Source organism: Mobula birostris, chromosome X (assembly GCF_030028105.1).
Source record: "Mobula birostris isolate sMobBir1 chromosome X, sMobBir1.hap1, whole genome shotgun sequence".
NCBI lineage: Eukaryota > Metazoa > Chordata > Chondrichthyes > Myliobatiformes > Myliobatidae > Mobula > Mobula birostris.
Window position 1 is genome coordinate 9,514,146 of NC_092402.1, and position 14,092 is coordinate 9,528,237.

The following is a 14,092-nucleotide window of genomic DNA, read 5'->3' on the forward strand; positions in this document are numbered from 1 at the left end:
CATTGAGTATGTCCACAAGAAGGTGAACCTCAAGGTTGTACGATGGTGACATGGGTGTACTTTATTCATAAAATTTACTTCGGATTTTGATTTGCGTGATTTGTCTTCTTTCGGGCATTGCGTGCTAAACGAAGCAAAAACAACAAGCATCGAAGCCTACGTCATCAAGAACCAACGAAGAAGGAGCGGTCATGTTGTTCAGATGAAAGACGAACGTCTGCCAAAACAAATCTTCCACTCCCAGCTTAAAGAAGGCAAACGTAAAAGAGGTGGACGACAGAAGAGATTCAAAGATGTCTTAAAAGCCAACGTGAAGAAATGCAACATCAACATCAACATCAACAATTGGGAAACCAATGCCAAGGACAGGAAACTCTGGCAAGCCATCATCCAAGAAGGAACAGCAACTTTTGAAGCCAATAGATGTGCAGAATTAGAAGATAAGAGAAGAAAACGGAAAGCCCGATCTGCCACCTGGAACTACCTGTCCTGAATGCGGAAGAACTTTCAAAGCCAAGATTGGACTCATAAGCCACTTAGATCAACAGAATGAAGATCATCATGCTCGACCTCGAGGGATAACCATGACGACGACAATGTTTTAGTCCTTGTTCAATAGGTTCAAAAGTTTCAATCGGTACATTTAATGTCAGGGAAATGTATGCCATATAACATCCCGAAATTCTTTTTCTTCGTAAACATCCACGAAAACAGAGGAGTGCCCCAAAGGATGAATGACAGCTAAATGTTAGAACCTCAAAGCCCCAGTGTGTTTTTCATAAATTCTTCTACTTTTCCGTGAATGCCTGCAAGGAAACGAATCTCGGGGCAGTATACGGTGACGGCCGCGTACTTTGAGAATGAATTTACTTTCAACTCTGCTCCTCCCGCTTGTCCACATTGTCTCTCTCTCTTCTCCTCCCACTCCCACCACTCTTCACCCCCACACCCCACTCCCGTCAACGAGCACGCTCTCCCTCCCGCTCGCCAGTCGCCGCAACACAGGTCCCAACCTGCGGGCTGCCCCCGAGGCGAACTACAGAACATCCAAACCGAATTGACAGCCACTTGTGTTTGAATAGGCGCGTCTTGTTTCTGACAGCCGCCGCTGAGTGATGTGGAGACAAATTCTAAACTGGAGTGGGCGTGTTGACAGCTGGAGACAGCTGAAGAACAGAGCGATCAAGAAACGTCAACGTGATCGAATGTCAGATGGAGTTCATTGCGAATAATTTGGAGCGTTGGCAAACAAGGGCAGCACCCGTAGCTGTCAGGTTGCCATTGGGGGGAGAGGGGAGGGGCAAGGGCTAGAGTCAACATTAAAGTTAAACTTCAACTTACTCAGCATGTTGTGACTGATCGAAATCGGCACAGAGACAAGTTGTCAATGTAACAAACAAGACATTCTCAAGGAGACCATCTCGGTAGGATTTCGCCCCACCCCCCAAATCCAAAGTAAATCACATTCTTACACCCTGACGATCAAAGGCGACAGTAGATGATTCAACACAATCTCGATTGTAACAATAAGAATGAGCAGTTTTAGCTTCCTGGGTGCCAACATCCCTGCTGATTCCATGAGCAGCCTTTTTTTTTGTCACTTCTGTCGTAGTCCTTTATCTTCCCATAAAATTGCCTCTAGTTCTGGTTCTTTCCTGTGGAAGTTCAGAAAGGGTTAAGACGAGGGAATGCACCCCAGCCCTCGCTGAGGGATCACCAGTGGAAAGGGTGAGCAGTGTCAACGTCTCCGTGGATCAGTCCTGGGAGCAGCACACCGACAAAACAGGAGCAGGTCTGCAGATGCTGGAAACCCAAGGCAGCGCTCACACAAACTGCTGGAGGACGAACCTTAGAGTTGGTATTCTGTACACACACTTTGATAATAAAGTGTACTTTGGAGCAATTGGCACCGTCGCGCACGCTGTGAATTTGAGGGAGTTTGCAATTAGCAAAGGTATTGAAACCTTCAGGGACGTCTGATCCCTATGAGTTTCACTGTAAATACGCACCTCAAACGAACCTCTTGTCAACCCAAAGTGCTGAAGAACTCAGAATGGGGTTTAATATTGCGAGTCGATGTCTTGGTATCTGTTGTCTTGCACCAGTTGTACATTGCAATACAGAATAAAAAACTATAAATTATGTTAAGTATATATTTAAAAGGAAATTAAATTAAATAACCAGAGCGAAAAGAGAGGGAAAATATTGAGGGTAATTCACACTGTCTGTTCAGAAATCAGATGGCAGAGGGGAAGAAGCTGTTCCTGAATCGTTGAGTGTGGGTCTTCAGGCTCCTGTACCTCCTCCCTGATGGCAGAGGGGAAGAAGCTGTTCCTGAATCGCTGAGTGTGTGTCTTCGGGCTCCTGTACCTCCTCCCTGATGGCAGAGGGGAAGAAGCTGTTCCTGAATCGTTGAGTGAAGACACAAAGGGTATTGGGAAAAGGCAAGGGAGTGGGGATGACTAGAAGAATTGGATCAGCCCATGACTGAATGGCAGAACAGACGTGATGGGCTGAAGAGCCTACTTCTGCTCCAATATCTAATGATCCAAACTCATGGAACTTTAACCTGACCCACTTCTGCACTAGAGCAGGGTTTCAAACCAAAGCATAATTAGATTGTGTTGTGTCGTGTGTTGTGTGTGTCGTGTGTTATGTGTGTGTTGTGTTGTGTGTGTGTGTGTGTATGTGATGTGTGTGTGTGTGTGTGTGTGTGTGTGTGTGTGAGAGAGTGTGTGTCTGTGAGTGAGTGAGTGTGTGTGTGTGTGTGTGTGTGGTGTGTGTGGTATGTGTGTGTGTGTACGTGTGTATGTGATGTGTGTGTGTGTGTGGTGTGTGTGGTATGTGTGTGTGTGTACGTGTGTATGTGATGTGTGTGTGTGTGTGGTGTGTGTGGTATGTGTGTGTGTGTACGTGTGTATGTGATGTGTGTGTGTGTGTGGTGTGTGTGGTATGTGTGTGTGTGTACGTGTGTATGTGATGTGTGTGTGTGTGTGGTGTGTGTGGTATGTGTGTGTGTGTACGTGTGTATGTGATGTGTGTGTGTGTGTGTGTGTGTGTGTGTGTGTGTGTGTGTCTGTGTACGTGTGTATGTGATGTGTGTGTGTGTGTGTGTGTGTGTGTGTGTGTGTGTGTGTGTGTGTGTGTGTGTGTGTGTTGGTTTGAGTTTCCAGCAACAACAGAATCTCTTGTGTTTCTGAAAAAACACTCAATATTTTATATCTATTTTCTCCCACTCATCCATTCTGTCTGATGAATCGCCATCTGGTCTGAAGGCCCCGAGCTGCAGAGGCTTGTAAACACACCTAGCTCCATCATGGCTAGGAGACATCTCCAGCACTGGCTGCACTTTCAAAAGGCCGTGTCTCCAGGAGACAGCGTCCATCATTAAGCACCCTTGCCAGCCTCTTCCCATTACTACCAACGCGGAGGATGTACAGGAGCCTGAAGGCACACACTCAACGATTCAGGAACAGCTTCTTCCCCTCTGCCATCTGATTTCTGAGCGGGCAGTGTGAATTACCCTCAATACGTTCCCTCTCTTTTCGCTCTGATTATTTAATTTAATTTCCTTTTAAATATATGCTTAACATAATTTATAGTTTTTTATTCTGCATTGTAATGTACAACTGGTGCAAGACAACAGGTACCAAGACATCAACTCGCGATATTAAACCCCATTCTGATTTCTTCAGCACTTTGGGTTGACAAGAGGTTCGTTTGAGGTGCATATTTACAGTGGAACTCCTAGGGATCAGACGTCCCTGAAGGTTTCAATACCTTTGCTAATTGCAAGCTTCCTCAAATTCACAGCATATACGACGGTGCAAATTGCTTCAAAGTATACTTGTTATTGAAGTATGTATACAGAATACCAACTCTGCGGTTTGTCCTCCAGCAGTCAGCCACGGAACAGAGGGACACCATGGAACCTGTTCAAGAAAAAATCCAACACCCAACATGTTTTAAAAAAAGGAGAATAGATAGCACAAATTGCAGAAGACAAGTGGACAGCACACAGAATATGAGACATCAAACCAGGAGCCCGGTAGTGTCCAGTTTAGCGGCGTGCCGCTAGCCAATGCAGGGACATTCTTCGCCGAGGCTCCACAGCCCGCAGCGATCGCCCTGATCAATCCGCTCAATAACAGCAAAAGAAAGAGTACCCGGAATCCAGGAACACATGCAACATGACCCTCAAAGCCCCCCCAAGACAAGTCCACAGCCTCGGCGGTCACTCCCGGCGACGTGGATCCCAAGGTTCCTGCACTTTAGTCCGACAGGAAGACCAGGCGGTTCCGAGCACCCGCCCGCACTCTGCTGTCATCCTCATCGACTTCATCGTTGCTCGCGGCCTCAATCAGAAAGAAACAATGGAGTCGATCATGGGCTCTCACCCCCGAACCTCAATTGGAGAGAAGCAATGGAGTGGATCATGGGCTCGCACCCTCAAACCTCAATCGGAGAGAAGCAATGGGGTTGATCACGGGCTCTCACACTCGACTCCTCAATTGGAGAGAAGCAATGGGGTTGATCACGGGCTCGTTGTCTAAGATTTTGTCTGATGTTTATATAAGTGTGTCACGGTCACTTCTTTACAAACCATACCTCTCAGTCTGTGGGCTTTTAACTTCAATTTACAACCTATGTTAAGTACAGAAGGCTGGTTCTAGTTTTAATTGATACCTGCTACATTCACATTGGTTCCTTGAGGTTATTATAACTGTGGGGAGGTAATGGAGACAAGCTGCCACCAGCTATTAAATTCTCCCAATGGTATGAACCTCAAATATCCTCTGACGACTAAGTCCAGCTCCTGGCCTTCACATGTGGTTTAGCTACTCAGCCCAGCAGAACCGTTTCTACTGACAGGAGAAGGGGTAAAGGCCGGTTCCTGACCCCCTAAAACCAGTCACTCCAGGCAGATGGGTTTCATCAGATGTAGTTGGCAGCTCATCTAGGAGAAGGAAGTTTTCTGATCTCAAACCATGCTGTCATGGAGAAAGTTTCGGGAGCGAACCCAAAGGGAAAACTCTGGAGCTGGAGTCCCTGAGGCAGTCCAATGTTGAGTTCAACGCTGACCGGCAACTCCTGGTGCCAAACTGTATCGGTCTCTGCCGTTCCTTTGGGTTCCTCACATGCATGGGGAGAGAAGGGGAGCCTGCTACACGGGCAACAGCTCGCTCTCCATATCGTACTGACCTGGCTTGTGTATCTAGACAGCTGGGACTCAACACCCATGGTCAACCCCAACCAACAAAGACCTCAACGCATAATCACATAACTCCAGAGTACTCCCTACACAGCCTTCAATTTTCTCACCATCCATAAGGCTATCGAAGAGTTCCTTAAACGCCCCTAATGTATCCGCCTCGACCCACAACCCCTGGCATTGCATTCCACTCACTCACTTGCTTTTGACATCCTCCCCCTCCCCCCACCCCCATATTTACCACCAGTCACCTTAAAATTGCGCCCCCTTACATAAGGCAGCGGTCCCCAACCACCGGGCCGCGAGGAAACGATACGAGTCAGCTGAACCTTTCCTCATTCCCTGTCACGCCCACTGTTGAGCTTGAACATAGGGTTGCCAACTGCCCCGTATTTGCTGGGACATCCCGTATATTGGTTTGTCCCGTATTTCCCCCGCTAAGGTAGAGCATTCCTATGAAACCTTTCATGCCGAAATGGTGTGAAGCGAAGAAGCAATTACCATTAATTTATATGGGAAAAATTTCTGAGCATTCCCGGACCCAAAAAATAACCTAACAAATCATACCACATAACACATAAAACCTAAAATAAATAACACTTAACATATGGTAAAAGCAGGAATGATACGATAAATACACAGCCTATATAAAGTAGAAATAATGTATGTACAGTATAGTCGGGAAGATAAAGGCAAAACCGAATTGTGGGGGGGGGGGAATAGGCACGTCACGCATGCGCACACAGGTGCCTGTGCAAGGCTTCATGGTCATGGTAGTCTTTCCTGGGGTAAAGTGTCCCGGGATTTGACTGCAACTTTTGTCTCTTATTTGGGAGTGAGAAAGTTGGCAACCCTAACTGCAAAAGACATGTTGAGGTGAGCTTAACCCTACTTGAACACCCAGCCACCTCCCCGGTCAGCCGGTCCGCAAGAATATTGCCAATATTAAACCGGTCCGCTGTGCGAAAAAGGTTGGGGACCCCTGACATAAGGTATTTCTGTCCGGACGTGGGGGTGGGGGGGAAAGTTATAGGGAAAGGTTAGGGCTTTATCTCCTGGCGTGTCGGAAAACAAGGGGAGATTTCATAAAGGTGTACAAAATTCTTCCCCACTGAGGTTGGATAAGACTATAGCTAGAGGTCATGGGTTAAAGGGGAAAGGTTTCTGGTTCTGCTTGGGACTGCACAAGCACTGCCGGACGGCTGTTATAACGCGCGGTCGGTGTGGACGGCGTGGGAGTTAATTTGTAAGGCAAGCTTTTTTGACTAGTTCCCCTAAATCGATTTGATTGAGTCTATCTTTAAAAATATTAATGCCAGAAATACTGCACAGGTCTGGCAGCAGGAGATTCCACTCTCTTGTTGATCTCGGGTAGGGGCAGTACTGGTAGCAAACCTTACTGAATGACGGAGTTTCCAATATGTGAGGTCCAGTTTGCCGTCGAGTTGAACTGACCCTGCGACGGGTTTTGGATGTTTGATGGAGTGATGTTGTGAACTCCTTTGAAAACTGTAAAGGTTGAAGGGGAACATGAGGAGGAACTTCTTTGCTCAGAGACGTGGAATGAGCTGCCAGCGCAGGTGCTGGACGCGGTTCGATTTCAACGTTTAAGACAAATTTGGATGGGTACGTGGATGGGAGGGGTATGGGGGGGTGCTATGGTCTAGCAGCAGGTCACTGAGTCTAGTCAGGTTAATAGTTCGGCACGGACTAGCTGGGAGTAAGGACCAGTTTCTTGTGCGGCAGTGCACTAGAGGAGGGAGGAATGTGCAGCAGGAATTGGCGGTGAGGGATATTCCCAAAGGACTGGAGGTTCTCTATGTCTAGAGGATGGAGGAAGATGCAGCAGGAATTAGCGATGAGGGATATTCGGGAAGGACTGGAGGTGTTCTATGATGCTAGAAGAGGCAGGAATGTGCAGCGGGAATTGGTGATGAGAGATATTCGGGAAGGACTGGAGGTGTTCTATGATGCTAGAGGAGGGAGGAATGTGCAGCAGGAATTGGCGATGAGGGATATTCGGGAAGGACTGGAGGTGTTCTATGATGCTAGAGGAGGGAGGAATGTGCAGCAGGAATTGGCGATGAGGGATATTCGGGAAGGACTGGAGGTGTTCTATGATGCTAGAGGAGGGAGGAATGTGCAGAAGGAATTGGCGATGAGGGATATTCAGGAAGGACTGGAGGTTCTCTATGTCTCTAGAGGAGGCAGGAATGTGCAGCAGGAATTGGCGATGAGGGATATTTGGGAAGGACTGGAGGTGTTCTATGATGCTAGAGGAGGGAGGAAGGTGCAGCAGAAATTGCCGATGAGGGATATTCGGGAAGGACTGGAGGTGTTCTATGATGCTAGAGGAGGGAGGAAGGTGCAGCAGAAATTGCCGATGAGGGATATTCGGGAAGGACTTGTGGGAGCTGAATCCGCTGGACTGTGCTGTTGACCAGCCGCGGTTCACCAGAGGGCAGGCGGAGACGGGGGACAAGAGCACCGACTCCCCTGCAACTTCACAACTGAAGGCAATCGCCCCCTCTGCCTCTCTGCTGCGGAGACAACGCAGCATATTTGCGGTTGCTGCTGTAATATAAACACAGACCGTGGCTCTAACACCACACCTGTAACTTGAAGCCCGATACCTGAAGCTTGTCTGTTTTTATATAACAGTGACAGGTGAATATTACAAATTAGCTGATGGTGAATCATTCCTCTCACCTGTACTTCATGTGCTGGAAGCCTTGCAGAAGTGCCTCTCTCTTTTCCCTCGCTTTCTTACTTAGTTTCTCCCCGTGCAGGACCTCGGCCACGAAGTATTCTGCATCTGCCGGCAGGAAGAAGGGACGGGAATGAAAGGTTTTTCTTCCTTCTTTTTTAAAGATTAAACCGTCGCTTTGACTGACCCAGAACCGGCCGCAATGCCACACCGCCGCCACAGTGGCACATCCTCACCTCAGCCGTCGCCGTTCCGGCTCGGAGCGCGGAGGGTGCGCGTACATGACCGCCAACTGTCCGCTCGGCAGGAAAGCGTCGTTGGCAGCTGCCCACCATCACTGCAAGACTAGCACGCGCCCAAGAAGCGGGCAGGAAAAAATCATCCCCGCAAACTGCCTTTGCCAAAAGTTCCCTTTTGTAAACCGCTGCAGGGCTATCGAAACAAAACCTTCACACCACCTTAAAGAGTTTCTTCCCCCCACCACCACCAGGCAGTTAATCTGATCAACCACTCTAGTTATCCCCACACTCCCCTTTATTAAACCCCTCACTGCAAACACTTCGTATAATTCTGTTTACATTGTAAATACCTGCTGGGATTTATGAATATTTTATTTCATAACCATAATTTAACCTGTATTTTTATTTAATTCTTCAATCTTCAGAATTATTGAATGTTTTTTTTTTGTTACAGGCCGTAACAAATAGACATTCGTTAGACCATGGATTTGCGCCTTGGAAGGTTTCCAGGGCGCAGGCCTGGGCAAGGTTGTATGGAAGACCGGCAGTTGCCCATGCTGCAAGTCTCCCCTCTCCACGCCACCGATGTTGTCCAAGGGAAGGGCACTAGGACCCATACAGCTTGGCACCAGTGTCATCGCAGAGCAATGTGTGGTTAAGTGCCTTGCTCAAGGACACAACACATTCCCTCGGCTGAGGCTCGAACTCAGGACCTTCAGATCACTAGACCGACGCCTTAACCACTTGGCCACGTGCCAACAGGTCATAACAACACACTGCAAAATTCCTAATACAAGCAAAAGCACAGTTCTGTGCAAATGTCTAAGGCCCATATATATAGCCAGGGCGCCAAAGACTTTTGCACACAGTTCTGTATTTGTCAACGTGGAGCGGAGAGAAAGTTTGTAAATCTGTTGGGGGCCAAGGATGTCGGGAATGGCGAGGGTTGGGGCGCCACGGGAGGGATGTGGGGCAGGTGGCAGAGAAGGAGTGCCAGGGGGTCAGGGGGGTTGGGTGGGGACAGACACACCCAGCCCTGAGTCACCAGGCAAGGTGACCTGATTCCAAACAACTAGTTTATTGATCATTACAGAATGTCTCTCTGGTGCTTCACACTCCCTCCCCGCTTCCTAATCAACTTCCCCCTCTCCCTGCCCCCCCTTCCCACTCTCAGTCCACAACAGAGACCCAGATCAAAATCAGGTTTATCATCACTCACATATGACATGAAATTTGTTTTTTTTTGCAGCAACAGTACAGTGCGATACATAAAATTACTACAGTTCTGTGAAAAAGTCGTAGGCCCTCCAGCTATTTTATATGTAAACACCATTTTACACCAAAGGGCTTTGATGCCACAGGAGATGAGAGCTACACTCAGTAGCTGAGATGTTATATGACATGACACAAAAATTGGTGCTGTTATTGATTTTTGAAGAATAAAAAGACAGGGTCCTGCACCTTTCGTAAGTTGCCTTTACACCTCTTTTGGTAGAGACGTATTCCCCACCCCTTTGCCAAACCCATACTCTTTTTTTGAGGAATAGGAAGTGGGGTGGGATTTACGTCCCTACCAAAGGGGGTGTAAGGCGCTCCTTCCCTCCACTAGCTTGCAGGTCACCCTTGGGGCAAGGTGTAGCACCTGCTTAGCCCCCCCCGCCCCGCCAATCAGGGTCACGTGAAACCGTGGGAGCAGGTGGTGGATGGTTGTATGAGCAGCCGGTGCAGATCACAAGTCCTGGTTACACCAGGCAGACAATCTCTGAAGAGTATTGATAATGGCCGGAGGGGTCACCCGTCTTGTAAAGTCACTGCCCAGAAGACGGCGATGGCAAACCACTTCTGTAGAAAAATTTGCCAAGGACAATCATGGCCGCGGAAAGTCCACGATTGCCCACGTCATAATGACATGGCGCATCATGATGATGTCATACAACCCGCGCATAATGATAATGATGAAAGCGGGAGGGCAAAGAGGCACAGTGGTTAGCCCAATCGCTTTACAGCGCCAGCGATCGCGGACTGGGGTTCAATTCCCGCCACTGTCTGTAAGGAGTTTGTACATTCTCCCTGTGACCATGTGGGTTTCCTCCCGGTGCCCCGGTTTCCTAACCTATCCAAACCCATATCGGTAAGGGTTCGTCGCTCATGGGCAAGGCACGTCGGTGTCGGAAGCGTAGCGTCACTTGCGGGCTGCCCTCAGCACACAATCCTCACTGACTTGATCTGACGGAAAATGACACACTTCTCCCTACGTTTCGACGTAAATGCAACAGACAAGGCTAATCTTCACAAGAGCAACCCACGCAGAATGGTGGAGGAACTCAGCAGGTCGGGCAGCGCCCAGAGAGAGGAAAATGAAAAGTCGATCTTCCGGGCCGAGGCCCTTCGTCTGAACTGGAAAAGGAAGGGGGCAGAAACCAGAGTAAGGTGGTGAGAAGGGGGAAGGAGGGCAAGCTGATAGGTGACAGGTGAGACCAGGTGAGGGGGAAGGTGGGTGGGTGGGGAGGGGGAAGGGGACAAACTGACAGGTGACAGGTGAGACCAGGTGAGGGGGAAAGTGGGTGGGTGGGGAAGGTGGAAGGAGGGCAAGCTGATAGGTGACAGGTGAGGGGGAAGGTGTACAAGCTAATAGGTGACAGGTGAGACCAGATGAGGGAGAAGATGGATCAGTGGGTGAGGAGAAAGGAGTACAAGCTGAGAGGTGACAGGTGAGACCAGGTGAGGGGGAAGGTGGGTGGGTGGGAGAATGGGAGGACGACAAGCTGGCAGGTGGCAGGTGAGGGGTGAAGGTGGGTAGACCGGGAGGAGGGAGGATGAAGTCAGAATCTGGGAGGTGATAGGTTGAAGTAGTGAGAGGGCTGGAAAGGAAGGAGTCTAACAGGAGAGGCGGATGGACCAAGGGAGAAAGGGAAGGAGGATGGGACTCGGGGAGAAATGATCGGCAGGTGAGGAGAAAAGAAGAGGTAAAAAGGAACCAGAATGGGGAATAGAAAAACGAGTGGGAGGGTGGGGAAGAAACTACTGGAAGTTAGAAAAAATTGATGCCGTCAGGTTAGAGGCACAGAGTTCAAAGTAAAATTCTGTATCCGAGTACACACACGACAGCACTTACAACCCCGAGGCGACGCCATTTGGGAGATCCAAGAGCAGGATGGACACGCGAATGGCAAAGACCCAGGGAGCACTGAGGAAGGGAGAGACCTTAGCGTACGCGTTCATCAGTCCCGATGAAGGGTCTCGGCGCTGCTCTCCATAGGGGGTGAGTCAGCGAGTGAGACGGGGTTGGTTGGTTGGTTGGTAGGTAGGTAGGTAAGTTATTGCTTTCCAGTGACAGTGCAGGTAAACGAGACAGCAAAGGCAGCACCAGGGATACAAATCTTCACACGGCAAGGCGCAGAATAAAAGGGTAGATGCTGACACAATTGGGGTCCTGCTTGTGCATTTCGGATCTCCACCCTCCTTTCCTTGGGCAGGGGGAGCATTTGGGGCGGAGAGGAGAGACCTGATAGAGGAATGCAAAGAACAGGAGAGATACCGGCACGCTTTACTCCAAAGCAAATGCATCTCAGAATGGAAGAAATGAGATTAGCTTTGTGTATTTAATATTTCAATAATATCTGGGCAATCTTGCATCTATGTTGTTTGATACACACACACATCAATGCAAATATAAAGAAGGCACGACAGCGGCTATGTTTCAACAGGAGTAAGAGGAAATTTGGGAAGTCAGCAAAACACTCAGAAACTTCTACAGGTGACTTCCATCGTCAAGGACCCCCACCACCCAGGACATGCCCTCTTCTCATTACTACCATCAGCGAGGAGATACAGGAGCCTGAAGACACACACTCAGTGATTCAGGAACAGCTTCTTCCCCTCTGCCATCAGGGAGGAGGTACAGGAGCCTGAAGACCCACACTCAACGATTCAGGAACAGCTTCTTCCCCTCTGCCATCAGGGAGGAGGTACAGGAGCCTGAAGACACACACTCAACGATTCAGGAACAGCTTCTTCCCCTCTGCCATCAGGGAGGAGGTACAGGAGCCTGAAGACACACACTCAGTGATTCAGGAACAGCTTCTTCCCCTCTGCCATCAGGGAGGAGGTACAGGAGCCTGAAGACACACACTCAGAGATTCAGGAACAGCTTCTTCCCCTCTGCCATCAGGGAGGAGGTACGGGAGCCTGAAGACACACACTCAATGACTCAGGAACAGCTTCTTCCCCTCTGCCATCAGGGAGGAGGTACAGGAGCCTGAAGACACACACTCAACGATTCAGGAACAGCTTCTTCCCCTCTGCCGTCAGGGAGGAGGTACAGGAGCCTGAAGACACACACTCAACGATTCAGGAACAGCTTCTTCCCCTCTGCCGTCAGGGAGGAGGTACAGGAGCCTGAAGACACACACTCAATGATTCAGGAACAGCTCCTTCCTCTCTGCCATCCGATTTCTGAGCGGACATGAGCACAATCTCACTACTTTTTTTTGTACAACTAATTTAACTGTATATATATATATATATATAATATATATATTATATGTATATATAATAAAACACACACTCACACACACATACTATAATTCAGCTTTTTGTTATTATGTGTTACACTGTCCTGCTGCCACAAAACAACAAGTTTCACAACATCTGCTAGTGATATTAAACCTGAACTTAGAGACACAAGATATTGAGCAGATGCTGGAAATCCAGAGCAACACGCAGCACACACAACACGCTAAAAGAACTCAGGGTTAGGCACCGTCTATAACGTCGACCATTCATTCCTCTGCCTGACCTGCTGGTCGCTCCATCAGTTGGAGGGCTGCTGGGGTAATTTTTAATGTATTGTAATCGACTGCTGCTGCCGCCAAACCACAGATTCCTACCACACGTATGAATGAAAGGGTTTCCATATGAGGAACGTCTGGCATCTCTGGGTTGTATTCCCTGGAGTTCAGAAAAATGAGTGGAGATCTCAGAGAAACATTCTGAATGTTAAAAGGCCCGAACAGATTAGATATGGCAAAGTTTTTTCCCATGGTAGGGGAGTCTAGGACAAAAGGGCACAACTTCAGGATTGAAAGATGTCCTTTTAGAACTGAGATTCGGAGAAATTACTTTAGTCAAAAAGGTGGTAAATCTGTGGAATTTGCTTCCACAAACGGCAGTGGGGGCCAAGTCATTGGTTGCCTTTAAGGCAGAGATAGATAGGTTCTTGATTAGCCAGGGCATCAAAGAGTATGGGGAGAAGGCAGGAGAGTGGGGATGACTGGAAGAATTGGATCAGCCCATGATTGAATGGCAGAGCAGACTCGATGGGCCAGATGGCCTACTTCTGCTCCTGTATCTTACGGTCCTATCATCGTACAACACCACAAACATCATAGTACAATAGTCCCTGTTTTATTATTTCGTACATTATTACTGCACAGTATTGCAAATTATTGCACATTGGTAAATTATTATTAACCGGCTGGTGGCATAGTGGCATCAACGCCCGACTTCGGAGCGAAGGCTCCCAAGTTCGAATCCAGCCGGCTCCCTTGCACTCTTTTCATCCGTGCTGGGTTGAGCATCGAGCTAGCAACGCGGCTTCGTAAAAAATAAGAAAGCCTGCTTAAAAAAAAATGCTGTCATGACGGCATCCAATGACTCCACTCAGAGTTAAAGGGTTTTCTTCTTCTCCTTGAATTATTGTGTATATTATTATCCTGTACTTTATTAATAGTTAAGTCTGCACACTGCTAAATGTATATTTAAATCTTGCTGCTGTAACGAAAGAGCTTCCCACTCATGATCAACAAAGTTTTCATTGTTATTAAATCATGATGTGTGCCAGTGATATGAAACCTGATTATAGAGTCCAGCAACAAAAAGGCAGAAGAACGTAAAGAAGAAGTAACTTCATACACAATCTATCATTCCCACTGC